Source organism: Talpa occidentalis, unplaced genomic scaffold (assembly GCF_014898055.3).
Source record: "Talpa occidentalis isolate TD23 unplaced genomic scaffold, MPIMG_talOcc4v2.1 talOcc4.14, whole genome shotgun sequence".
Classification (NCBI taxonomy): Eukaryota; Metazoa; Chordata; class Mammalia; order Eulipotyphla; family Talpidae; genus Talpa; species Talpa occidentalis.
In genome coordinates, this window is record NW_023601433.1 from 23,752,307 (window position 1) to 23,778,906 (window position 26,600).

General features: G+C 44.7%; 2 long non-coding RNA genes across 2 annotated transcripts in view; one reads left to right on the top strand and one right to left on the bottom strand.

Moving 5' to 3' along the window:
• The window catches only part of LOC119245217 (uncharacterized), a 57,668-nt gene extending 43,035 nt beyond the window's left edge, over positions 1-14,633 (top strand). Inside the window, exon 4 of the long non-coding RNA XR_008551723.1 lies at positions 14,623-14,633. This is a non-coding gene — a long non-coding RNA (uncharacterized LOC119245217). The remainder of the gene's footprint in view (positions 1-14,622) is intronic.
• LOC129145741 (uncharacterized) lies at positions 13,842-19,302 on the bottom strand. Its single transcript, XR_008551736.1, has 3 exons — positions 19,085-19,302; positions 16,962-17,085; positions 13,842-14,270 (listed from the first exon to the last, which is right to left on the bottom strand). It is a non-coding gene; the product is annotated as an uncharacterized LOC129145741 (long non-coding RNA).
• Positions 19,303-26,600: the final 7,298 nt, after the last annotated feature.

The following is a 26,600-nucleotide window of genomic DNA, read 5'->3' on the forward strand; positions in this document are numbered from 1 at the left end:
TTCTTGATGTGAGCCTCTATTGCTATATATTTTCCTCTTATTACTGCTTTTGCTGTCCCATATGTTTAGGAAATTGGTGTCCTCCTTGTTATTCAACTCAAAGTATTTTTTAATTTCTTCTTTGATCTCTTTAGTCCAGTGGTCTTCCAGTAGTGTGGTTTCAATCTCCATGAGGTAGGAGAGTCCCTTGCCTTTTTTATGGTTTATTTATAGTTTGATGCCTTTGTGGTCAGAGAAGATGTTTCATATCATTTCAATATTGGTGTATCTTTTTGATGTTTGTTTTGTGTCCAGTATGTGATCAATCCTGGGAGAATGATCCATGTGTGCTTGAGAAAAATATGTACTCAGATTTTTGGGGGTTTAGTGTTCTATAGATGTCTTTATGCCCATGAGCTTATTTAGCGCTTAAGTGTGCTTGCTTATTTTTTGTCTCATTGATCTATCCATTGTTGATAGTGGTGTGTTGAAACTCTCTACTACATATGTGTTTTCTCTGATGTCTGTTTTCAGAGATGATAATAGTCGTCTGATATATTTTGGTGCTCCTTCATTGGTGAGTATATGTTAATGAGTGTTATTTCTTCTTGATGTATTCTCCCTTGATCACGATGTAGTGACCATTGGGGTCTCTTTTTACCTTTTGAGTTTGAAATCTGTTTTATCTGATATAAGCAGAGCTGTTCCTGCCTTCTTTTTTTGGTCCATTTGATTATAGGATTGTTTTCCATCCTTTACCTTTGAGTCTATTTTTATCTTTTGTAGTTAAATGTGTTTTCTGGAGACAACAAAAGGTTGGGTTTTGGTTCTTAATCCAGGCTGCGACTCTGTGTCTTGTAATTGAGGAGTTTAGTCCATTTGCATTTAGAGTTAATATTGATATGTTAGCATCGTATTTGCCATTGTGTTTGGCTTTCCTCTGATTTTATTTATTTATCATTTTAATAACTTTTTTGGCCTTGTTTTGGTGTTATTCATCCTCTGTTGGTCCTAGCTTTAGGACTCCTTGTAGTATTTTTTGGAGTGGGGGTTTAGTGGTAATGAATTCCAGAGTTTCTCTTTGGGTGGTCCTTATTCTTTCCTCATAGAGGAAGAAAGCTTTGCAGGATAGAGTATTCTTGGTTGGTATTTGTTGTCTTAGAGTCTGTTGACTATGTCCCTCCACTCTCTCCTTGCCTGTAGTGTTTCTTTCAGAGAAGTCTGATGTCAGCTTGATTGGTTTTCCTTTGTATGTTATCTATTTATTACCTCTTGTCAGATTCATTATTTTTTCCTTGTCTTGGATTCTTGGAGCTTTACTATTATGTGTCTTGCTGTATTTTTTCCTTTCATCATGGAAGTTTGGTGTTCTTCTTGCTTCTTGTATGTTGATTTCCAGCTCCTTCTTCATGTTTGGGAAGTTCTCTTCAATTATTTCCTTGAATATTTTCTCTGTTCCTAGGTCTCTCTCCTCTCCTTCTGGGATTTATATAACTCTTACATTTCCTTTCCTCAAGTCTTTCCTCATTTCCTTCCTGAAGTCTTTCTTCAGTCTTTTTCATTCCTACTTCTCTTTCCTTTCTGTTTTGGTTATTTTTATTTCTGTGTCTTCGAGAGTGCTTAATCATTCTTCCATTTCACCCTTCTGTTATCACTGCTTTTCCCAGCATTCTTCAGCTCTCTGTTAATCCTTTTCTCTCTTGCATTTCCTTCATTTCTCTCTTTACAGACTCAATTTTATTCTTCTGAGTTTATTTTCCTTAATAACTTCTTTCAGTTTTTTCATCACAACAATTTTACATTCTCTTTCTGGAAGGCTCAGAAGTTCTTCCAATCATTGTCGTTGCAATCTGGTGGCTGGTTTTCTTTTTGTGGTGTGTCTTTTTCCTGAGGAGTTGCTAGGTTGCATGTAGTTTTTTTTTTTTTTTTTCCCTGCTGCCTGTTTCCTAATTCGCCCTATGTGTTGGGGCACTGTGTTGCTGGTACTGGCCAGCATCTTTTTGGTGTGCTTTCTCCGGGATTTCGGACACTGGCGGTCCAATTGAGTCAAATACTGTTATGCCAGAAGTCCAGTGAGGCAGTGGTACTTTGAGTATGTTAATGGTCGCCATCACAGTATATCTCCTCCTTCTGTGTTTGTTTAATTCCAAAGGTGTGTCTTGAAGTCCCACAGACTTCCCTGGAGGTGGGGCAGCTGGATTGCACTCTGGGCTCTAAATCAGTGGATCTCCCAGTGGGCTCCATCTCCTGCCAGGTGGGACCAGGCTTGTGGGTGCCTTCAGCTCACCTCTGGCAGTGCAAGGAGCCGTCTCCCAGTTTCAAGCAGTCTTTATTGAAGGAAGGTTCCTGTTTTAAAATGGCGAGTCAGAGACACACTTTCCTGCACACACGGTCTGCCCCGGCCTTGGATGCCCATTCCTCTCTGGGCTCACTCAAGTATTATATTCTTTAGCTAAAAGGCTTTGTAATTAAGTAACTTAACAAGACACAGCCCACCCTCAACAGGCATACACTGTAAACTAGAAAAAGAAACAAACAGGCAATTGCCATGAATCATATATACCAACATAGATGCAATACAGGGCACTACTGGAACACACAGAAGGGTCATTCCAGTTTATTATCAATATTATGGCTTTGACGGTGATACCTCACTGATACAAAGAGTATGCCAGGTGCAGGGAAGATGCATATGCAAATATCTAATATACGTGGTGTTATAAGATTTACTTCTATATTACTTTTCTCAAGAAAAATAAGTGAAATACAAAGACATCTTACATCTGTTTTTTTTTTTTTTTTTTTTTACATTCTCTTGTTATGAGAATAAATATTTGTTCTCCAAATGCCTCCAAAGAGTGCTTTTTGGTAAAAATGCTGAATCTCACTGGAAAAAATGCACTGTTCTGAAAGTCAATGATGAGTTTTTTTTTATGTTATTTTTCTCAAGAAAGTAAGTAAAATGCACAGATATCTCACTTGTGTGTATCAGCATTCTCTTGTTGTGAGAAAAACACTTGTGCTCAAAATTACTCCTAAAGTGCTTTTGAGCACAGGAGGTGTTTGTTCCAAAGAAAACCTGTCTAACTCTGAAAGTTCGATATTTCATTGAAAGAATTACTTGTTTGTTACTTTTCCCAGGAAAGTAGGTAAATACACAGATGTCTTGCTTGTGTGTTTTCATATTTTCTTGTTGTGAGAAAAAAGAACCTTTTTTTGCAAATACCTCCAAGTGTGCTGTTGGGTCAAGAGGTGTTATTCAAAGAAAACCTGTTCTAACTCTGTAAGTTCAATATTTAGTTAAAAGAGTTACTTTTTATGAAATTTTTCTCAAGAGTGATTAAAACACACAGATATCTCACTTCTGAGTTTTTACATTCTCTTGTTATGAAGGACAACCACTTGTGCTCCAAATGCTTCCCATGAGTACTTTTGGAGGACAATATTAAATCACACTGAAAAAAAAATAGCACTAACTCTGAAAGTTCAGTATTTAGCTGAAAGAGATCCTTTTATGTTACTCTTCTCATCTGCAATCTACAGACAGGTGGTCTCCAGGAAGCTTTCAGTTTGTGTCAAACCAGATGCCTCCCTAAATGGTCTCTTGGGAGTCATGACAGGATTAACTGTTTTCAGCAGCTTTCTGACAGTAGGAACCCATTGCAGCTGGATTCCTCTGTACAGAACAAATTTGAAACAACATGTAAAGTCTTTATTGTATCTGTGTCAGTTCAAGCCCAGTGTCTACGACTGTCCTGTTGCACCATCAAGAGTTCCACATGACCATCTTGTGGTGTCAAGGACAATAAATTGTCTTCCACTGTCAAGTGGGCCAAATTGTTTAATAAATAATTTCTAAACAGATAATTTTCTGTGCCATTTGCTTGCAGTATACTGATACATATAATTTATTGCCTAATGTACTTTCTGAGAATTTTTCTCTTTTTATGACCAAGAACAAAAAAAAAAAAAAAACAAAGGGATGTTAAATCTTCAGCCCCATGGTGTGAGGCTCTTTAGCTTGGGTCCCACGGTGTGAGGCCCTTTATCTTGCTGCTTGCCAGTGTCTTATCTGGCTGGGACATCAAGGCCACCTGCAACAATATCCACCCTCAATGTCTTGCCCAACAGCAAGCTTTCATTTTTTGTCTCATCCTAGAACTCCAATCCTGATTATGTTAGCAGAAATTCCACAGTCAACATGAGAGATGGCGGTGGCAAAATATATGTTTACAATTTTGTGGAAGTTCAGCATTGGTCTTACTTTTGGGCAGGTTTGCCAACCATCCAACATCAGAAGCATGCTAACTTATTTGGGTGCTAACACTTAAATTAAGAAATGAGGAACGATAAAAAAAAAAAAAAAAAAAAAAAAAAAAACCTCTGGGAATAACCAGAGCCATTTCAAGAAACCTTGAGAATGACATCAATGTCTAAAGCCTCTTTTTTAAAAAAGGAATTTTATCTTTAGCTGAAAACATTTCACTCCAAATGAACTGATGTCAGCCGTCAATGAAAGAACATCACAAATACAATGCAGACACCGGTTGCAATGTCCATCAGGGCCCGTTATTGTTTTTACAATTGGTGACTTTCAAGGTAGCAATGATGACAACCAATATTCTAATCTTAAGCTCAACCCATTTGAGCAATTTTGAAATGGATTTGCACATAGACCACACAAAATTGATATCCTAACCAACATTTCCACCAAAGATTGTAAGAACACTTTCTTCCCCACTTATCTTAGAATTTTTAGATAGTCACTATCTTTGGAGAAAACACAGGCTATTTACTTCTATTTCACTTTGAATTTCCACACTGCCATTATGCAGCGGGACTGTCAGGTGGGTGTTGCCACCATGAGTGAGTCCCATCCTCCCGATAGGAGCCCCCCAAGAATTGGAGAGAAGTCCCAGCCCGGGCCTGTGGGCAGGGATTGGGGGAGGGGATGAACCTGGTCCAGCAGGATCGGTGGGGCAGCACCCTCTGTGATTTCATCTGGGGAGAAAGTTGAGACCCCAGAGGGAAGGCAAAGTGAGGAGTATCTCCCTGTGGGCGGCCTATGGCAGCGTTGGGGAGTACTTTCAGGAGGACTAGGGGGAGAGAGGGCTGGATGTGGAAAACTGTCAGGCTTTGGTGTGTTGCTTTATGGGCAAGGAGGATCACAGAGGTCCAGCTTCATGCATTCCTGAGCAGCCGAGTGGGTCAGAACCTGCACTGATTGGGGATCCCCAGGAGACCCATGGATACCCTGGAAACTGCCCTACACTGTGAAGTCAATGAAGACGACACACATAGGTGGCAAGATGTTCTGTGCTCACGGCTGTCAGGATGGGGTGAAGGTGTCCAGTCCACCCAGAAGGAGGAAAGGCCAAGGCACCTGGAGCGAGCACCGCCTGCCCACATGGTCACAGATCTGCGGGGTAAGGACGTGCAGTGTGGGGAGCAGCCATGCCAGGTAGGGATGAAAAGGTGTGATGGAGAGAGGGCTGAAAAGAGGTGACAGTGCAGAAAGGGGTGTGTTTGAGCAAAGTGTCCTGGGAAGGCCCCTCTGAGGAGGGGAAGGAAGTGAGGGAACAGGCCCTTCAAGCAGACAGACCCTCAGGGGCCAAAGCACTGAGGCTGACAGGCTTTGTCTTCAGCATACGCTGTCAATACAGCCAGTGAAAAACTGACAGAAATAAAAGTAGAAAGAAAAGGAGGCCTAGACGTGAAGACCTCCTGACTGAAAGAGGCCACCAAGGAGGCCACCCATGCAGGAGCCGTCCTTGTTCTTCATCCCTGTGAAAGTGAGGAAAGGTCTCAGGAGCAGTGACAAAAAAGGATCTGAATGGAATTAAGACCTGATCACATGGGCAGGGCAGGTGATGGGAGCTGAAATGGGCCCGTGGGTTGGATGAGCATGTGGACACCATAACGGCCACTCACTGGGTCCTAGGTTGTATCCCCCTGGGATAGTTTGGTGAAAATGCACAATGGTATATATGTACCACATCTTATATACCATGGAATATTACTCAGCATTCAAAAAAGATAAACACATGTAATTTGCAGCAACACGGATGGCGCTGGAAGGGATCATGCTCAGTGAAATAAGCCAGAAAGAAAAAGAAAAATACCGGATGGTCTCACTCATAGAAGGAATCTAGAAAACTTAAATAAGGGACCAGGAAAATTAATAACTATAAGAAAGTGAAAATCAAAATCAACAAAAAAATATCAACCAGAGACACTCTATGGGGGTAGGGGCGGGAGGGGAGGGATTGGAGTCAAAATAAGGGGGTTGCAATTGTATGGGGAATATAAAAATAAAATTTATTATAAAAAAAAGAAAATGCACAATGGCATGGTGTGAAGAAAGCACAATGCAATGCGGGTGACTTCAAATCTGTGCTGGAGGAAGGCTGCTGGGAATCCCTGTGTAGAGACAAAGCATGCTCTGCTATGAAAGATTTCTGTGCGTGTGAAGGAAAGGACAGTCAATTCCTTGTCAGGAGGCCTCTCCAGAAGAACAGAGAAGACACTGACAAGGATGATGGAGGGCCAAGGTGAGGGGCCCAGGCTGCAGATGAGAAAAAAGGCACTGCCCACGGCTTAGGGATCTGCACAGGCACCCCTCCTCTGACGCTAACTTGTTTGCTCTGAGTTCAGTTCCTACTCCAGGAGGTTCCTGGAAGAGGCATGGAAGGATGCCATTTCTGTCAGAGACTGAGCCATCCCAGGAGGGTGAGGGGAGCTGAATCCAGAGGCCAGGGGAGGGGGAGTTGCCAGGGAGACAGGCCTGAAGGGTCTGCCGTGAAGGCCACTCAGGGATCACTCCCGTCTAGGCTGAACTCCATCAGATGCCTGTGAGAGAGCAGGTGGCCACGGCTCTCTCTGGAGCATGCTGATCTGATCAAAGCGCATATCAGAGTCAATCCCTGATTGTCTTCACTGGGCAACAGGAGGGTGGCAGGAAGAAAGGCAGCCGGCATTTCCCAGGAAGTCACCGCCAGGGCCGAGGTCGCATCCCTCCAGGGCCATGTTGCTGAGGGTTCCGGTCTCAGGAAGAGGCTGTGTGTGGAGATTCCACCAATAGACCTGCTGCCTCGGGTGTGGCGGACAACCCGGGCTGTGGTAGAAACAGCAGCAATCTTTGATTCCAAGTCTCTGTCACTGCACAAAAAAAAAAAATAAATAACTTGGAGAAGATGAAATCAGGAAGGTGGCAGGACACAAAATCAACAGCGAAGCTCAGCTGTGTTTCTCTCCCCTGACAGCGACCAGACAGAAAGAGTCTTCAGGGAAACGACCCCACTAACGAGCGTCTGGAACTGCGCTGAGGACAGAGGAGGGTGGACGATGGCGCCTGTCCCTGCCCTGCCCAGGAAGCCAATGCCCGACTCCGCTTCTGCCGCTCGCCCGCCCCCAGGCGTGGGATGGGGGTGCTGCGCCTCGGGGCGGGGCTGGGGCAGGTAGGGCCAGGATGGGGCGGGGCGGGCCTGGGAGGGCGGCAGCCGCCCTATGAAGGCGGGGCCCGGCAAGTGGAGCATGGCCAGAAGCTCGGAGCCACAAGGTCTGGGCCCCGGAGGAGCCCGGAGCCCGCACCCCGGGAGAGGCGAGGTGGGGGGGGACGCGCTCAGGGTCAGCTTCAGCAGAGCCAGGGACAGGGTCTCCCGCTCAGGGACGGAGCCGGGTCCCTGCGTCCCTTCACGCCCACGTGCGCCGAGAAAAGCCTCCTGGTTGCCCGCCCGGAGCCAAGGGCCGCCCAGCGTCAGCGGCCCCAGGGAGAGGCGCTGCTCGCGCCGCTCTGGGCTCTCCAGCCCGGGCCTCTGCCGCGGGCCCCGGGTCACAGCGCGGGCGGTTCCGCAGGGACCCAGGGGCCGAGCTGGCCCCAGTGCCGCGGGGGGCGGGGGGCTGCCCCCCATGGGCTCACTTGGCATGGCCAGGCCCACAACCCACCCCCATCATCACCCCTCACACACACACGCGCACACACACTCACGCACACCCCGCCTCGCACACGCAGGGGCGCCCCAGAGCCCAAGTTTGCTCCAAAAAGGGCCCGGGCAGTCTCTGTCTCCTGGAGACACAGTGAGCTGCTGTGCGTGGGGGGCGCCTGGTCTCTGCTCGGCCCCACAGGCCGCTCGGAGGGGGCTGACTCCAGCACGTTCTGTTCGGAGGAAGCGGCGTCCAGCTCTGTGAACAGACAGCGCCGTGGGGGCCCCTGTCCCACGCAGATGTCTCAGATCTCTTCCCTCCGTCTGTCTGCCCAGAATGCCCAGGCTCAGGCACAACAGAGCGGGCGCCTCAGCCCCGGCCCCGCCCCTGTCTCAGGAGTCCCCTTCCAGAGGGCCGCCCTGAGCCCACGCTGTTTGCTGTGGCTTCTGTAGGGTGGCCCGTGTCCTGAGGAGGAACCATTTTCTTGATAAATGCATGATAGAGGGGCCTCCCGGGTGGCGCAGGGTTAAAGGGAGCGCCATCAAGCTATCGCCAGCCACTGCAGCACGGGGCCAGTTTGGTTGCGCTGCCTGCCTGGGAGTGACCCACATGGTGCAGCGGACCTCTCCTGGCTCACCAGGAGCTCCCCTCAATTTCAGTAGATCCACCTGTTCTGCTCCCCACTCTGTCTCTGGTGAATCCTCTCACGCCCCAGCTCCTCTGGCCTACACCTCAGCTCTTGTATGCAAAAATAAACAGATCTTAAAAGATAAATAAATGAACAGATGCTAAATAGAGATAGAACTCTGTCTCTATCTCTAAATCTCCCTCCATCCAAGAGGGCAGGTTTACTCCAAAGAGGGAGTTGAGAGTACAGGACATCGGCCCAGACACCAGCACGCCAAGAGAACTGTCGCTGGAAGGTGCAGGATTGTGGAGAGCGAGGGCTGCCTAGTCACATGTGGGTGGCCTGGGAGGGGGGAGCACCGCCTCAGCGGCTTGGCACAAGGTGGGCTGAGAGAAGCACAGGCTCATTTGGGCAGGAAGGTGCCTCCGAAGAAACTTTTTTCATGCTTTCTGACTCTAAATCTATTCTTGTTTTGTTTTTTTTTTTTTTTTTTTTTGGGGGGGTGGTCACACAAGTTTCCTGGGAACAAGGGAAGGGCAAACTCTGTTTGGCCATCCGTCCGTCCACCCCAGGATGTGACCATGGAGATATCAGTGCCCACGGGTCTATGCTTTACTTTTTTGTCCCAGGACAGTATGTGTGGGTTTTTTTCACCTCTTGGATTGCTTTGTTTCAGCTTCCCTGAAGTGTTCACTTGCACTGAGACACATTTGAGGATGTTCCTGAGGCAGCTGTGCTGGGCTGTCCTCATCACCAGTGGGGTGTCTGGAACCCACACTTGTTCTGATGGACCCCATGCTGACCCTCCTCATCCCCACTGTGTCATCTCGGTGTCTGCTGCCTCTGTCCCAAGGAATGACAATTGCCTCCCTCCGAGGCCCCTTCCCCTGACAAAAACACACCCAAGCTGTTGCTTCGCAAAGGCTGGACACGGTGACTTGCTGCCCTCTTGTGGAAAGAGTCTCCCCTCACTGACCAAGATAGCACACAAATGGGGGGTCGATGCCACACCAGACCCCTTTTCTGCTCTCTCAACTGCTTTGCTGGAATGCGACTTGACCTAAAAAACAAAACCAAACAAACTGGAGACCTCGGCCTCGAGGAAATGCTGAGATGTCATCTGAGTCCTGGGTGTCCCCGTCCATGCACAGACCACCGAGGATGTTGAAGGCAGTCAGGACTGTGGCCGCCTTGCCAAGAGACAGGTTGCTAAGTGGGGTCCCACAGGACTGCCGGACATCGACAAATAGTAGGGGCTGTGGGCAGTATGCACAATGCCCACTTTCTCTAATTCTGATATTGTGCCCATAATTTTCTTGTGGCCTCCAGGCAGCCGAGATTGATTGGTATTAGTCACTCACCTAGGGACTTGCAGTTGTATGGGTGGATGCTTAGCGTGTCCTCGCACCACTGCCTTTATCACACACACTCTAAGGAGAAATTCTCCACTGTGATCTCTAACCATAAGCCACGTAGTACATCCACTCCCAGGATGTGCTCTGGGATGGGAGATCCATATACTTTATCCTCCTTCAGGGGTAATCACCAAATCCCCAGGGATAGTCTCACTGCTGTCACCTTGACACTCTGGCCTCCATAGCCATCAAATGTTTATAAGAAGACCCTTGAAATTTTTCTGGATTTCCACAGAGCAGAGTACATTCTGCTCCTGTGTCTACTAGAGCTAAAACCCTTTGCACATTAGTCGGGAACCAGAGGATGCTAAGCTCCACATGTGGCCTCCGGTCCCTGCCCATCCCCTGAGGACAGGTTCCTTGGCCCTCAACCTATTCGAAAGTGATCAGGACATCGCCCAAGGATGGGGTCGGCAGCAGGTGGTCTTCTAGTTGGAGGGCTCGTGCCTGAGGCCTGGAGATTCCAGGCTCCCCCTTAGCAGCAGTCCTTCTCACTAGTGTGAGCCTCTGGTCTTCTTGAAGCTGTTTCCATAATTCTAACAAATATGCACTGGGCTTTGCATGTATTTTAGTGTTATCTACACCTGCTCTCACTAAATCTGTCCACATTTGATTACGGGTAACTTTAACAGGTTGTGTGATGCCAAGAAGCTTTCTTGCCCTCCTTGGCATTCCTCTTGATTGTTCAACAATTATATATATTCCTTTCTGAGTTTGAGAGTGCTGGCTCTTGACTTCACCCAAGCTAGCTATTGTTGTTGTGACATTGTGTATTTGACGTTCCACATAGGGTGCAAGAACTGCCATGAGGGAATCCAAATGAGGACAACAGGACACTTGTTAATACCGAATCTCTCATCCCTGCTGTGAAATGCTCACCATTGGGACCACGAGTATTCACATTGAACAGGGCCTGCCACATTCCCAATACCCAAAGTGCATGTACCAGCTCGACATACGTCTGCCATCTGCTCACTGTCTCTGGCACATCTCTTGCATCAGCCCATACTGTTCGTATGGCAGCCATTATCCATTTCAGCAGGATATGATTGCCTTGGCCATACCACAGGCTGTTCTGCAGCCTCTGTCTCAAGGATGGGTGTAATTCCCTGAGGCCAGTCTCTCCATCTCTTGTGCCATACAAATAATCCATTCCACCCCCACGTCCCTCAAATGTAGCAGCCATGATGCCAACGGTTGCCCTGCTTTCTGGCAGAATTGTTGCCCAAGTCCACCAGTTCCACCTGGGTGTATGGTCAGTATCCAGTAAATTCTGTCATTTGTGCTGTTCCAGAAGCCTGAACCCCGGGGCCATGGGCCACCTTTGCTTCATTTTCGGAGACAACACCTGGAGAGCCCGAACATGGAGCCAGCCTTCTCCTCCTCTCCAGAGGAGTCTGGCAACTCTGGGGTGGCAGCTTGGTTTGCCACTACTGGATGACACTCGGACAAAGGGCCAGACTCCCTCTCCTCCTCTCCTGAGAAGGAGTCTGGCGTCTTCATAACGGTGGGTTGGTTTCTCTGAACTTCTTACCCAAGAATCACCAAACACTGTTGCAGATCTTGCCTCTAGTCCTGCAGTTGCTGGATTCTGGATCACTTTTTGTGCCTAGAATCTTACAGAGCTGTGAGAACCACCCACATACAGCCCCTTCTGCCTCGCAGGCGCTATATTACCTAAGGTCTCTTCTATTTCGTATATGGCCTGCACCAACTGCTATAGGGATTCATCAACTTCTGGCCATTCCTGGGAGGTGCCCGCTGGGATACGAGACTGGTCCTGAGTACCATCAACTTGTGGCCACCCACCCCTTTTTCCCTGCCCAGGTTTCCAAGGATTAATTTACCCATTTAAATTCAAGCATCCTGCTTTCTACCCAAATGAAAGGCAAACCCCAACATGGGTAGATTCATCAGTGTTTGAAACAGTTGGGTTGTTTTCCTAGCTGTTTCCATCACCTTCCTATATTCTGCCATAATCCACAGCACTCTACCCACTCCTGATACTCCAAAAATAGTCGCCCAACCCCAAAACTTGCCCATGAAATACACAGCACAAACCACACAGTGGCCAGCCAAAGGCACAACCAGGGCCCACTACCAGCCCCAGAACCAAAAAAATGAAACCCATGGCCCCCCAGTGGTACAGCCAGAACCAGCCTTCTCGTCTGGAGCATGGAAGGCACTGGCTGCCTGCCCTGGGCTGGCCCTGTGTGTGTGCATGTGAGTATTTGTGTGTGCCCGCGGGCAAGCACGTGTATGCATGCGTATTGGGTGCGCCAGGTCTCCGTGCAGACGACCAGTAGCCCTCAGTTGGGGCTGGTGGTCACCTGGGCGGGCAGGCAGGGGCCGAGGCAGGAGGTTCCCAAGGCCTTTGGGAGTGGGTGGAGCCCCAGCCCAGGCCAGTGGCAGACTCCGCAGGGGCGGGCCGAAGGCAGCCAGCAAAGCGTAGAAGGCCCAGGGGCCAAGGGCCATCACGCCAGCGATGCCCCTGCCGCCCTGCAGAGACCGAAGGCGGGAGATAGAGGCGTGAGCACACACAGAAGCGAGCCCATGACCCCAACGACGACCACAGTGTGGACGCCATGAATGCAGCCAGGATGGAGGTGGCCTTGCTCCTGGGGAAGTCAAAGGTCCACAGGCCCCGAAGGCAACAGGCCAGCAGCCCCTCCCCTTTCAGCCATGACTTTATGGAAAACCAACATTCAAAATCTATTTCTCCTTTAAGAGACTGTAAAAGATATTCCCATAAACTCTTGGATAGAGTAGTCTTATAATCTGGAGATTTTATGAAAATGCTTTTTTAACTTAAATTAAAAAAAAAAAAAAACAATTACTATTAATGCAACCATGGGAAAACGCCAGGCAAATATCCTTATAATAGGAACTGTTCATCACCCGCCTTTCCAAAGCCCAGTTAAAAGCATGCTCAAAGGGCCTCCCCGGTGGCGCAGCGGTTGAGCGCTGGGTTGCGAGGCTGCCCGCGGCCTCTGCGGCGCCGGTTCGATCCCCGGCTGCTCCCCAGCCACCGGAGGAGGGTCCCACATGGCGCGCAGACCTCTCCTGCCGCCCGCTGCTCCCCTCAGCAGTGTACTTCGGTCCTTCTGCCTGCTCTGCTCCCTGCTCTGGCTCTGGTGAATTCTCTCACCCTCCCGCGTTTCTGACTGTACCCAGTGCATGTATAAACAAAAAACAAACAAACAAATAAATAAATAAAATAAAAACATGCCTCTATTTAAAAAAAAAAAAAAAAAAAAAGCATGCTCAAAGAGGCTTTTCTTTGACTGAGTCATTCCCTTACTAGAGAGAGGTCTGTCCATTTGGCCTTGGTACCATTGCTATTCCAAGATTTTTGCCTGTTTCCACTGTGCAAAATTTGTTGGCATGTCATTTTTCAGAATAATTTCTTACAATTGTTTAAATTTCCGAATGATCCATGGTAATCTTTCATTTCTTATTTTAGTCATTTGATTGCAATGATTTTCTCTATTGATCAAGTCTCTAATTTATGCACATCCATTGTAATTTTCATTATTTTCTTCTGTTCTGTAATTTTAAAAACATTTTGAGACTATAATCACCTCACATTTTAGGATTGTCCCATAAATCAAACTCTTTGTCACTATGTGGTCACCTCTTTATCTGCAATATTTTTTATTCTTCTGAATATCCACTTTTCTTGATTGTAATCTAACTATTCAACTTTCATAACTAACATTTCATTAGTATTTCGATTTCTCTTCACTTTTAAAATGAAAAGTGGGGCCTCCCCAGTGGAGCAGCAGGTTGAGCGCTACACTGTGGAGCTTTCTGCGGCCCCGGCCACATGGCGCGGCAGACGTCTCCTGTCTCACCCGCTGCTCCCCTCAGCAGTGTATTTCAGTCAATCTGCCTGTTCCACTCCCCGCTCTGTCTCTAGTGAATCCTCTCAACCTGCCGCACATCTGGCCTTTACCCCAGTTCTTGAATAAAAATAAACAAATCCAGGTGCCTGGGGCTGGGTTTAGAGGGAGGAGAAGGTGGGAGGGATAAGACCTTTCCAGGGATGTGTGCACGCCTGGCTACTTGGCGGAGGCCTTGACTTAAAACCAGGTCTGCTCCACTCTCTTTGATGCTTAAGCCAGCTTTCCTCAAGGGAAACCAAGGGAAGCCGCCAGCCTAGATACTGGGTCGCATTCTAGTGGAAAACACTCATTCTACACCCCAGGGGTGGGTGTGTTCAGGGCTGACATTGATCTTCAGGGTTCCTTTCGTTTTTCTAGTCAGAATGCTCTCACTACACGTCTCTGCTGTTTCTGGAGCTCCTGAAAACTTGCTTGGTGTCACTGGAAAAAAAAAAAAAAAACCTAAGCTGATGTTCCCTAGTGTTTTTGATAAACACAACTAGCTCAGATTTCTCAAGTATTTTCTAGCATCCTGCCAGGCACCTCAGATGAAGAACAAACCTGCTAATACTTGTGTCCAGGCCTGGTGAGAGACACCTGCTGGGAAAAGGTTTTGAATACCAGGCCTTGCTGAAATTATACTTTGCATTTATATAGCAAAAGATAGCAACCTACTCGTCATTTAAAAAAGCCAAAATTTTGACAGTTATTAATGATTACACAATATTAGAGAAAATTGAGAATTTATATACTCATGAATGTTAAGCACTGGCTTATTTTTTTTTAACAAAAGATATATTTATTTATTTATACAAGCACTGGGCACAGTCAGATGCCGGGAGGGTCAGAGAATTCACCAGAGCCAGAGCGGGTAAGAGAACAGGCAGAATGATGAAATACACTGCTGAGGGGAGCAGTGGGTGTGGCAGGAGAGGTCTGTTGCATCAGGTGGGAACCTCACTGGTGGCCTGGGGTCTAACCAGCGCTGCAGAGGCTGCTGACAGCTTCACAGCCCACCATTCAACTGCTGCGCCACCAAGGGAGGCCCAAACATTGGATTTTTGAAAGAAATCTTAGAAAGCATGGCATGGATTGGTGGGGGATATTTTTTAATCATTTATTCTAAAATCATAATTCACACTATTTTAATATTTTACCTAACTGTAACATGTTTCAATCAATAAGCTATAATATTTTGATACATCTTGTCACTCATACACAAATATTGGAATTAAAAGTTATTTACCTGCGTGTATTTTTACGACAGGTGGTCTACTTTACATCACTCTCTAGGAAACTGGAATTTGAGGCGAGTGCTAGGACAGTGGTCCCTTTCTTTTACATGGCATACTTTCTGATCATATTATCTGCAATTGTATCATGCCACAGATAAAAAAAAAATTGTTTTACTTTTTAAACTTAAAAATATTTGTTGTAAGATATTTAACATAACACGTGCCATTCTAACCACTTTAAGTGTACAGTTCTGTGGCATCCGCCACATCCCACGGCTGCGTACTGTCGTGACTGTTTCCAGTATCTTTCATAACCTGAAGGAGGAACTCTGTGACCAGTGAGCAGTGGCTGCTGCTGCTCTTCTCTCCTCCAGTCCTGATAAACCTTGACTCTATTCTTTCTATGAATTTGACTTTCTTAGATTTTTATGTCAATGGAATCATACATTTTTTGTGACTGACTTATTTCACTTATCATAATGTTTCCAGGGTTTTTCCTTGTGCACATGTGACAGCTTCATTCCACTCGATGGCTCTGTGCTCCATTGTATGTGTGCTCCACAAATTGGTTACTCACGGTCTTTTGTGGGCATGGAGTCTTTCCTTCTATTGACAATCGTAACATTGCAAGGAGCTTGGTGTGCTCATGTTAAGAGAATCATTTACAAGTGGAATTGGTGGGTTGCATGAGAATTCCATAGTCAGCTATTTGAAGAACTATCACATTGTATTCCAGAGTCTAAACCATTTTCGATCCCACCAGCAGTAGATAGGGGTTCCAGTTTTTCCAAGTCTCCCTATAAACCAATACTCAATTATTTTCCCTTTTATCGATTTTACCTCTCTTAGTTGGTGTCAAGTGGTATCTCATTGTGGTGATGATTCACATTTCTGTAAATATCTGATCACGTTGATTGTCTTTTCAACTGTTTATCGGCCTCTTGTATATCCTCTTTGGAGAAATGTCTATCCAAGTCCTGTGCCCTTCTTATAATTGGGTTGATTGACCTTTTGCTGTTCTCTCGCATTTTTCATTAGCACTTTGCATATTTCAGTTATTAAGACCATTACCAGCTATATGACTAGCTGATTTTTTTCTCCCTCGATATAGACTGTTTCACTTTCTTTGATTTATTTATTTATTTATCTATCTATCTATCTATCTATTTATTTATTTATTTATTTATTTATTTATTTATTTATTTATACAAGCAGTGGGTACAGTCAGAAGTGCGGGACGGTAAGAGAATTCACTAGAGCCAGAACAGGGAGTAGAGCAGGCAGAAGGACCGAAGTACACTGCTGAGGGGAGCAGCGGGTGGCAGGAGAGGTCTGTGCGCCATGCGGGACCCTGCTCCAGTGGCCAGGGAGCATCTGGGGATTGAACCGGTGCTGCCGAGGCTGCGGCCAGCTTTGCAACCCAGCACTCAACCTCTGCGACACTGTGGAGGCCATGTCTCTTCACTTTCTTGACAATGGCCTGTAATGATTAACATTTTTTTTTATTATTTTTTGATGAAATCCAACATATCTAATTTTTTTTTTGGTACTTGTATTTTTGGTATTATATCTAAATGTCCATTAACAAGTTCAAGGTCATGCACATTAACCCTGTGTTTCCAAGTTTTATTGTTTTAACTGTTTTATTTAGATTATTGATCAATGTCTGTTTCAGTTCGTTTATGGTATTTAGTAAGGTCCCAGCATCATCCTTGTGTACGTGAAGGTCCAGTTTTCAAAAAAAAACATTTATTGAAGAGAACTTTCCAGTTTGCTAGACTTACAACACTTGTCAATCAACTGGCTATATTTATGGATTATTTCTGGACTCCCAATTCTATTCTGTCAGTCTGTATGTTATTTGCATGCTAGTACCACATTGTTTTCATTACAGTACCTCTTTGTAAGTTTTGAAATCTGGAAATCTCAGTCTTGCAACTTTTTCTTCTATTTTGAGATTGCTTTGGATAGCCTGAGCTCCTTGCAATTTCAAGTGAATTTGAGGGTTGGCTCTTCCATTTCTGAAAAAGAAAAAAGGAAATTGCAATTTCAATAGAAATTGTGTTGAATCAGTAGATTGCTAGGTGATTAATATTTTAACAATACTAATCCTTCACATCAACTAAGGATGTCTTTCTATTAAATTAGGTTTTCTTTAGTTTCTTTCACCAGTGTTTATAATTTTCAGTGTACACATCTTTTACCTCTTGGTCAAATGTACTCCTAAGTATTTTCTTCTTATACATGGTATTTAAATAGAATTGCTCTCTTAATTTCCTTTTGCAATTCCTTTTTGCACATAAATAGAAACACAGCTGATTTTTGTAAGTTGTTCTTGTATCTTGTAGCTTTGTTGAATTTTTTGTAACTAGTAGTTTTCTTGTGGATATGTTGGAATTTTCATATCTTTGATTATGTACCCTGTGAAACAGGATACTTTTACATTTCTTCCTTTACAGCTTGGTTTCTTTTTATTCTATTCCTTGGTTTCTTTTTATTCTTTTCCTTGACTAATTACTCTGGGGAACAATTCCAGCACAATGCTAAATCTGGTCAGCATCTCTACGTTTCACTTGTTTGTATTGTGTGCGTGTTTGTTGGTTGTTTTTTTAGCTTTTCAGCTCTAGAATTTGTTTTGTTCCTCCTAAGTTTTCTATGTATATTATTATAGCATTCATATATTGTGTTCCCTGTCAGTGTTCTCCTTTAGCATTCTGAGCTTATTTAAGATAGTTTTGCTCATAGTATTTGTCTAGTATGCCTTCCTCCTTTCCATATTGCAAAAATACTTCCTGGGTTGGAGCAGGCACAAAGAGGAAAAGGAGCAGGAAATTTCTGTTGGCACAGGTGCTGAGTATAGTCCTGATACTTGCCTTGTTTGGACTTGAATATATGTAACTGATTTTCCTGCTAGTGCTTTTGTAGATTCTTTTGATATCTCACCCTCCCTGTCATGTTATCAGTATGTCTATGTTGTGTTTGTTTAGCTCAGGGATTCAACACATTTGAACATCCATATTTTTGGCTTGGAATAAAATCATTTTGACAACAGTAAGACCTTCCCAAGAGAGTATGGCCAAATTGAACACGATTCTATGGCAAGTAGTGGCATATTGAGTTTGTAGACTGTTTCAAATTTGGCATTTTAGAAATGACAAAACTTATTATGTCAACTATTAGATAAGTTTCTGATAAAATCTAAGATTTCTGATAAAATCTTGAGAATTCAAAGATATCACTTTTCAAAGTTGGGAAGGCGTCCAGAATTTTCATTCAGTTCACTCATCAAACATCTAGTATAATTTTACATTATATGCCAGGAACTAGACACCAGGGCTCTTTCTGTTCTCTTTGGGGAAGATTAGACAGTGAACAAATAAACTAGTAAAATATATATGAATATAAAGCAGAATTTATTTATCATGTATATGTAAGGATGGCAAATTCTGTGCAGAAAATGTGAAGAGGTATAGGGAAGACTGGAAGGCAGTGCACAGGACAAAGGCAGGCCTCCTTAGGAAGGCATTGAGTAAAGACCAAACGAAGTGAAGGAACCAATGGGATATATGTCAAAAGAGCTTTCCCAGATTAAAAAAAAATCTTTAATTTTCCCCTTTTTCCTTATGTAATCAAATCTATTATATCTGGCATTAGCTGCAAGTGTAAGAAGATGAAAGAACTGTTCAGTGTCTGCTAAGTACCAAGCATTCCATTAGCTTTCATTTCCATATGAGATTTGGGACGTTCAATAAGATTTACAACTTAGTGAAGGAAAGAAAGCACATGTACACGATTCCTCTAGTTGTGTAGTTTTCATGAACAGAAATAGCTGGTTTGAAATTGCACCACCATTAAGTTTTTATGCACCGGATCTATAGAGTCTACAATTCCCTTTCAAGCGGTACAGATGTAGGAAGGGAATTCTTCATTAAAGGAGGGTAAATCAGGAAATTCATACCTGGTCACACTTATATGGTTTACTTGCGTTTACAAAGTGTGTTCATAAACGATCTCACTTACTCTTCATAGCAATCCAAGAAGCTGGTATTATTCTAAGACATACGATGGCCTCCATTTCTGAGCCGAGCTAACAGGTTCAGAAGGCGAGATAAATTAGCTGACCATGTGGTAGAGTTGGGACCTACTTTTACCGTAATTTGCCTTTCCACACAGTGCTTCCAGACGCCGCACAGCTGTTATGAGCAGCAGCTAAACTGAAAAAGCGTTACACTCCCCGGACTCGGCCCCTTTGCCCACTGCACACAACCGAGGCCTATGGATGCCAGGGCCGGAAGGAGGAAATGCGCAGGCGGGTGAGGTCACGCACTTCCAACCTCCAGGTCTGCGGTTGTGCACAAGAGAACTAACCGCTTGTGGAAGATGCCTGGAACTCTGGGCTGGCGCAGATGCAGAGCAACCTCCAGGCGGAACTGGGTTGTAGCGGCTCCAGGGACCGACACACCCGGTGTGAAAAGGTGGTGGCAGCGCGGAGCGGTGCGCATGCGCGGGCAGTTCTCGGGGTGAAGGGGTGAGAGCCGGACCGGGCGGCCAGCTGGGCTGGAGCGGAGCAGCGTCAGGATGGACGAGGACGTGCTGCCCGCCCTGAAGGTCCTCATCATCGGCGAGAGCAGCGTCGGCAAGTCCAGGTGAGGCGGCCCCGCGGTCGTCACGGGGGCGGCGGACGGGGCCGCCGTGGCAGCGTCTCCCGGGCCGGCCGGGAACCGTCAACAACGCGCCCCGAGTGGCCGCGCGGGGTCCCCGCTTGTGCGCCGCGGGCCCCTCCGCCTCGCGGCCCGGCGGCCCCGGCTCCCGCGGCCTCGCTGCCCGCCCTGCCCGCCCCGCGCCCGCAGCCCCCGCCGGCCTGCGCCGGCCCGAGTGGTGGGTCTTGCTCCCCCCGTCGTGGCGAGAGCGCCCCGCGGCTGCCGCCCGCCGCGCGAGGCCTGGGCGCCCGGGCCGCGCTGGTCCCGAGGCTCGCCTGGGCGAGGCCGCGGCCCTGGGCTCAGGCCGCTCGTGCCCCGGCGAGCTGGAGTCGGGACTTTATCACTTCGGGATTCAGGTTGGACTTTCTCTAAGGACGTGACGCGCAGGGAAGTCTCGTGACGCCGCAGGTCGCCGTCCTGGCCGCGCTGCAACGCCCGCCCCGGCTGCTGCTGTCGTGTTTCATGAGTCAGCCCTGAAAGATCTCTTTGGTCTTCCAGCTGCTTGACTCACTCCCTGTGCTCTGACATAGTTTTGCTGAAGCTGTGAGCCACCTTGACAAATGATGGTTCCATTCTGCCGCAGCACAGAAGATAACAGAGTGTTGTTTTTTCTTTCTAGGCGCGAGGGGAGTGATACTGACAATAGTTAGACTTGAGTGTGTGGCGGAGACATGGAGCTCGCGGTGTAGGAAGAGCGTCCTGATTTCGTCCAGGTCTGTGGAGCAGTTCCCCGGGTGAATTTATCCTCACCATATTTCCTGTTTTCGCTCCTGATACGCTTATATGTCAAGTCACTTTCTTAATCGCTTCCTAGTTAAGGATTTTTAGAGACTTAAGGTTTTGAAATCTTAATCTCTAATATGTTCTGAAGTTTTATATATTTTTTAAGTATGGTAATCTATTTTCATATTTTTTCTTCTTTAATGTCCTTTGCACCGGAGTGAAGGATTTGTGTTCAACAAGGATTGCAGTCATGGGACACTGGGTTAGGGAAAGTAGAGGGTGTGGGGGGGCAGAGGAGGGTAGGAGGGACAAAGAAGGGCTAGATAGAATGATCACCATTCGTTTTGACGGTTTAAAAGGTAAATACTGGTATTATCTCAATAAGAACTCCATTGCCTTGTGACCTTTCTTTGTTTCTTGAGATGTGACTCTCATTTCGGTTAAGGCATATCTTATTGCTAAATCTGAAGTCAAGATGAAATCATTTCATGTGATTCAACCCAATAAATGGCAGGGCACTTTTTCTAAATGTATTGGGTGGATCACTGCCTAGGAAGGCTCTGCGAGAGGACTTTTGAAGATGAACTCGAAGTACAGTGTTGATTTGATTGAGGTGCTTCCACCACACCACAGTCTTTTAAGTGATTTCTTTTTCTTCTTTCCCCTCCCTCAAAGGTATGTGGATCTAATCTGTTCCAAACTTTTCTTCCATACTTAGTAGTGAGTTGTCAGATGCTCACTGCAGTCGTTGAACACCTTTAATACCTCTTTCAAGAAGGAATGGCATTTGTGAAAAAATGTCTTATTTTTCTAGCAAAATAAACATTATTTATAATATGCTATGGAAAATAAACCTTGATACTTATCTTTCTGTATAAGATGAGAATAAATAATTCCACTAAAATGGAAATAGATGTTTTTTAAAGTGAGCTAGTATAAAAACATAGGTCATGGATATAATCTGAAAGTGTTCTAGCCAGTAGTTGGTTTCTGTTTTTGCAGAAACCCACTGTGGCAATGAGAGATCACTTGTGTTGTTGATAAATCATTGCACAAGTGTCTTTAATTGAAATTTGTGGGTTATTTTTTCAAATTAATTTCAGACTGTTGGAGAATAAACTACATGTGAGATCAGGATTTTGAAATTAATGCTTCCATTTATGTGACATTATGTGAACACTGAAGGGCTTCATTTTTCACTTTGACAAATGAGGGTAGAATAGAAATCTCTCAAACCCTATCTGATGTTACGTATGTCATTTTTTTTGCTTCTGTGGCTAGGCATACTGAACTAAAGTAACGAAGTGTTTCAGAAAGGGTTAGAGAACCTTATTATCCAAATTGCTTTCCCTCCAATGCCCTTTTTATCCCCTTTCTTTTTGGCCAGTTTCATACCTGGGATGGAACCGGTGCTGCAGAGGCTGCGGGCAGCTTTGCCACCAGGGGAGGCCGCTGTGCCACCAGGGGAGGCCCTGCTTTTAAAGTTATTTTATCTTCCAGTAGTGATATGACCTTCACTTTAACAGCACAAATAATGTAGGAAATGGATGGTATTTCTTGTTCAAAAATCAGAAAAAATCGTAATATTTTGCCTCCTCTTTGACTCTTGGCCTCCTAGCTAAGGCGTTTGCTCACACAGAATTTCCATCAGAGAAGATGAAGGATGCAGGTGCACTTTTACAGGGAATATTATCTGGTAGCCTGTTATTTGAATAACATTTTGAAAGACTGCATTAGAGAGACAATTAATATGGGGAGAAGATAGAAAATGAGGGAGAGGGGCCAGGTTTGTTCATGTATTTGTATGATTTCATCAGTTGCCCATCTCAGAGAATAAAATATGTCTTAAGAAGAAATAATTCAGTAAAAAGGCAAAAAAAAAAAACAGAAAATAAAACCTTGATGTATTAGTAAATTCGGGAATCTAGTTTGCAATCTCTCTGCCTCTCCACCTCTCTCCATCCTATGAGAGAGAAAGAGAGAGAATGACTGTCACCGCTACTGGTAACATCTCTTTAAAAATTGTGCGTACTTACTAAGAACGTCTTGCATTCATGCAAATATCTGTTTCTTCAATAAACGACAAAAAATAAATCTTTACAGCTTTTCATGGCCTACAATTGATTCTTGGCTCAAGATTTAGTTGGCTTTAGGATGTTATGGATGAATTGTGCATTAGTTTAACACCTGGATTATAGTTGTTTTTATTGTTGTTGTTGTTGCTATTGTCTTGGAGAGAAAAAAATAGAAATATATTAATTTTCTTTCCACTCAGGGTATTTTAAAATCCTTATCTTGATGATTTTACTCATCATCTCAGTAGTGATAGTTATTATTTGGATGATTTGATAGTCACATGGGTTAACTCAACCTAAACCTTTGAGAGGATGAGAATCATTTTATTGGAACACCACAGCAACAGAGGAGGAAAAAAGTGGAATCATTCATATTTCTTTAAGAAAACCCCTGGATGTTGGACAAAGCTGTACAAAACATTGTCCGTCACATGCTTTCACGCCAAGCGTAGGCACATGCTCCTTGACTCTATTTTGCTGTTGCTGATATAGTTGTGCGATTCCCTGAAGTAAGCCCGCCTCCATGTGTTTGTAGTGTCTGATAAACTGATTCTCCATAAATGCTTAGGGAACAGACTTTGAGTTGGAGGAACAATTTCCCTTTGGTTGCATTTGGTTGTGTCATATTATGGAATTCCTTTTCCTCTGTTGCCTTTCAAAAGGGTCGCCTCCATAGAGAAATTGAATGGTTCCTGCATTTGGGATTTTGCTTCAGCACAGCCAGCTTTGCTGAAGATCTGGAGGGTGTGGCTGGAGTCCCCAGTGAGTGATGGCCTTTGTTACAGTGAAATGAGATGTGGGCTTTTTGTTATGAAATCCCCTAGAATGTCAGTTCACTTTATGGCTTTTTTACTTGGGAAAAGCTAAAAACCTTACAGTGAAATTCAAATCTAAAAAAAACTGTTAAGATAATTAAGAGTCGTTTGAATTTTAATTCAAAATCAGTTTCTTTTAAATACCCAAGATTGATGTTTATACTAAGTTTTTCGAAAAGAGAATAATCATGATTAATAATGTCATAGTAGTGTACTTCGTTTTACCCACTTTTTCAAATTGCAAGTCACTGCATGTTAACACACATACATAGAACACATGTTTCTCAGACCCTTACACATTGCACCCGCCTTCCCATTAGCATGCGCACAAGCATGCAGCTCCCTGTGTGGTGCAGAGGGCTCACATGACCTTGCTGGGTTCCACGGTGATTGGTAGGTTTCTCCTTGACAGATATCACTTCCTAACATGTGCATTTGAGTATCTGCCTTGAGTGTTTCTTTCTCAGCCAACGGGCAGAGACTGCTGTTCCCTTTTCTTCATTGTTTTATGCTAAAAGCCTGGAAAAGTGTTTGCCACAATGCAAGTGCTTTAAAACAAATTGTGAAGTAAACGAGTTGTGCACTTTTAAAACTGGGAATGTAAAACCAGGACAAAGGCCTGTTAGTACAGCTGTTAAAAAAGACAAGTGCACCCTCACCCCAGTCCCCTGTGCTCCTTCCTCCTTCCCTGAAGGATGTCTCTGATTAATAGTTGTATGTTTCTTTTTTCCATTTTGTACTGTTGTTATTTTTTTACACTGATGTCATATTTGGTTCCCCTATATCCCTGCTATAAGTGAAACCATCCTATATTTTTCTTTTTTCCTTCTGGCTTATTTCACTGAGCATAATTGGTGAAGGAAATTCTATGGGGACTACACCTGAAAACAGGGAACAAATATTGTTTGAAAATGAACAATGATGTCTAAATCAAAAAAAAAAATTCTCACCAAGAAAAAAGGACAGAAGTGTTGCCAACCACCCCTTTGTAATCCTCCTCCTTCTTCTATCGGAAGACATTCTTTGAATCTGTTCTCCCTATTGGGTTTCAAATGGCTAACTAAGGACGTGGTTTTAGTGGGCTCCTCCTGGTGGGTGATGTAATTGCTGATCCCTGACCTGCCTCTAGAGATGGTCTGGACAGGAAGAGTATGTTTAGGGCATCATCCATGTAGAGTTTGGAGAATGAGACCCTTAGCAGTTAGATGCCCTTAGAGAAAATCTTGAACTTTAGAAGTCTCAAAACCTTTTCCTTTTCAAAGAAAGAATTTATCCTTTTTAATTCTATATAATAATAGAAATCAAATCACCGAGGAGCCAGAGGTAAGCTGGGAGACTTGCCCATGCCGTGCGCCTTCTAGCCTGCAGTTCCAGCCCAGAGGGGAGCAGCACCCACCACTGGGGAAGACCGGGCGTGCAGGGGAGCATGTCCCCTGTACCGGCATTTTGCAGCAGGGACCTTTCTTGCTGGAGACTGTGTGAACCCAGCAGAAGGCTCACCGAGGAGCCAGAGGTAAGCTGGAAGGATTGCCCACGCCGAGCACCTTCTAGCCTGCAGTTCCAGCCCAGAGGGTGCGGCACCCACCGCTGGGGCAGACCGGCGTGCAGGGGAGCGTGCCCGGCACCGGCATTTGCAGCAGGGACCTTTCTTTCGTGGAGACTGTGTGAACCCAGCAGAAGTTCCCCAGAGGAGCCAGAGGTGAGCTGGGAAGGTCACCCAAGATGACGGCCAGTACCAGCAACACAGTGTCACTAGGAATACGGCAAATTAGAAAACAGGCAGTAGGGAGTAGAAAAACCACATGCAACCCAGCAACTGCTCAGCAAAAAAGCACACTGCAAAAAGAAAACCATCTACCAGATTGCAACGACAGTAACTTGGAAGAACTTCTGAGCCTTCCAGATAGAGAATTTAAAATTGCTGTGATTAAAAAAACTGACAGAAGTCATAAAGGAAAACAATGATAAGGGGAAAATAATTAATGACCTGAAGAATGAAATTGAGCCCCTAAAGAGGCAAGTAAAAGAAATGCAGGAGATCAAATAATTAATGGAGACACTAAAGAACTCTGGCAAAAGCAATGAAAGCAGAATAGATGAAATGGAAGAACAAATGAGTACTCTTGAAGACACAGAAATAAAAAGAACTAAAACAGAAAAGGAAGGAGAAGTACGAAGGATAAAGACCGAAGAAAGACTTCGGGAACTATCTGACTCCATGAGGAAAGGAAATATAAGAGTTATAGGAATCCCAGAAGGAGAGGAGAGAGATGTAGGAACAGAGAAAATATTCAAGGTAATAATTGAAGAGAACTTCCCATGTGCGAAGAAGGAGCTGAAAATTGCTATACAAGAAGCAAGAAGAGCACCAAACTTCCATGACGAAAGGAAAAATACAGCAAGACACATAATAGTAAAGCTCCCAAGAATCCAAGACAAGGAAAAAATAATGAAACTGACAAGATGGAAGAAACAGATAACATTCAAAGGGAAACCAATCAGACTGACATCAGACTTCTCCGAAGAAACACTACGGGCAAGGAGAGAGTGGAGGGACATAGTCAACAGACTCCAAGAAAACAGATGCCAACCAAGAATACTCTATCCCACAAAGCTCTCCTTCCTCTATGAAGAAAGAATAAGGACCTTCCCAGACAAACAGAAACTCTGGAATTTTATTACGACTAAACCCACTCCAAAAAAAATACTACAAGGAGTCCTAAAGCCAGAACCTCAGAGTGACAAATAACAACAAAAGAAGGCCAAAAAAAGTTATTAAAAGAATAAATAAATAAAATCAAAGGAAAGACAAACACAATGGCAAAGACAGATGCTAACATATCAATACTAACTCTAAATGTAAATGGACTAAACACTTCAATAAAAAGACACAGAGTTATAGGCTGGATTAAGAAACAAAACCCAACCTTTTGCTGTCTCCAGGAAACACATTTAGCTGCAAAAGATAAAAATAGACTCAAAGTTAAAGGATGGAAAACAATTATACAAGCAAGTGGACCAAAAAATAAGGCAGGAACAGCTATAATCATATCAGATAAAACATATTTCAAAATTAAAAAGATAAAAAGAGACCCCAGTGGTCATTACATTATGATCAAGGGGACAATACTTCAAGAAGAAATAACACTCATTAACATATATTCACCAAATGAAGGAGCACCAAAATATATCAGACAACTATTGTCATCTCTGAAAACAGACA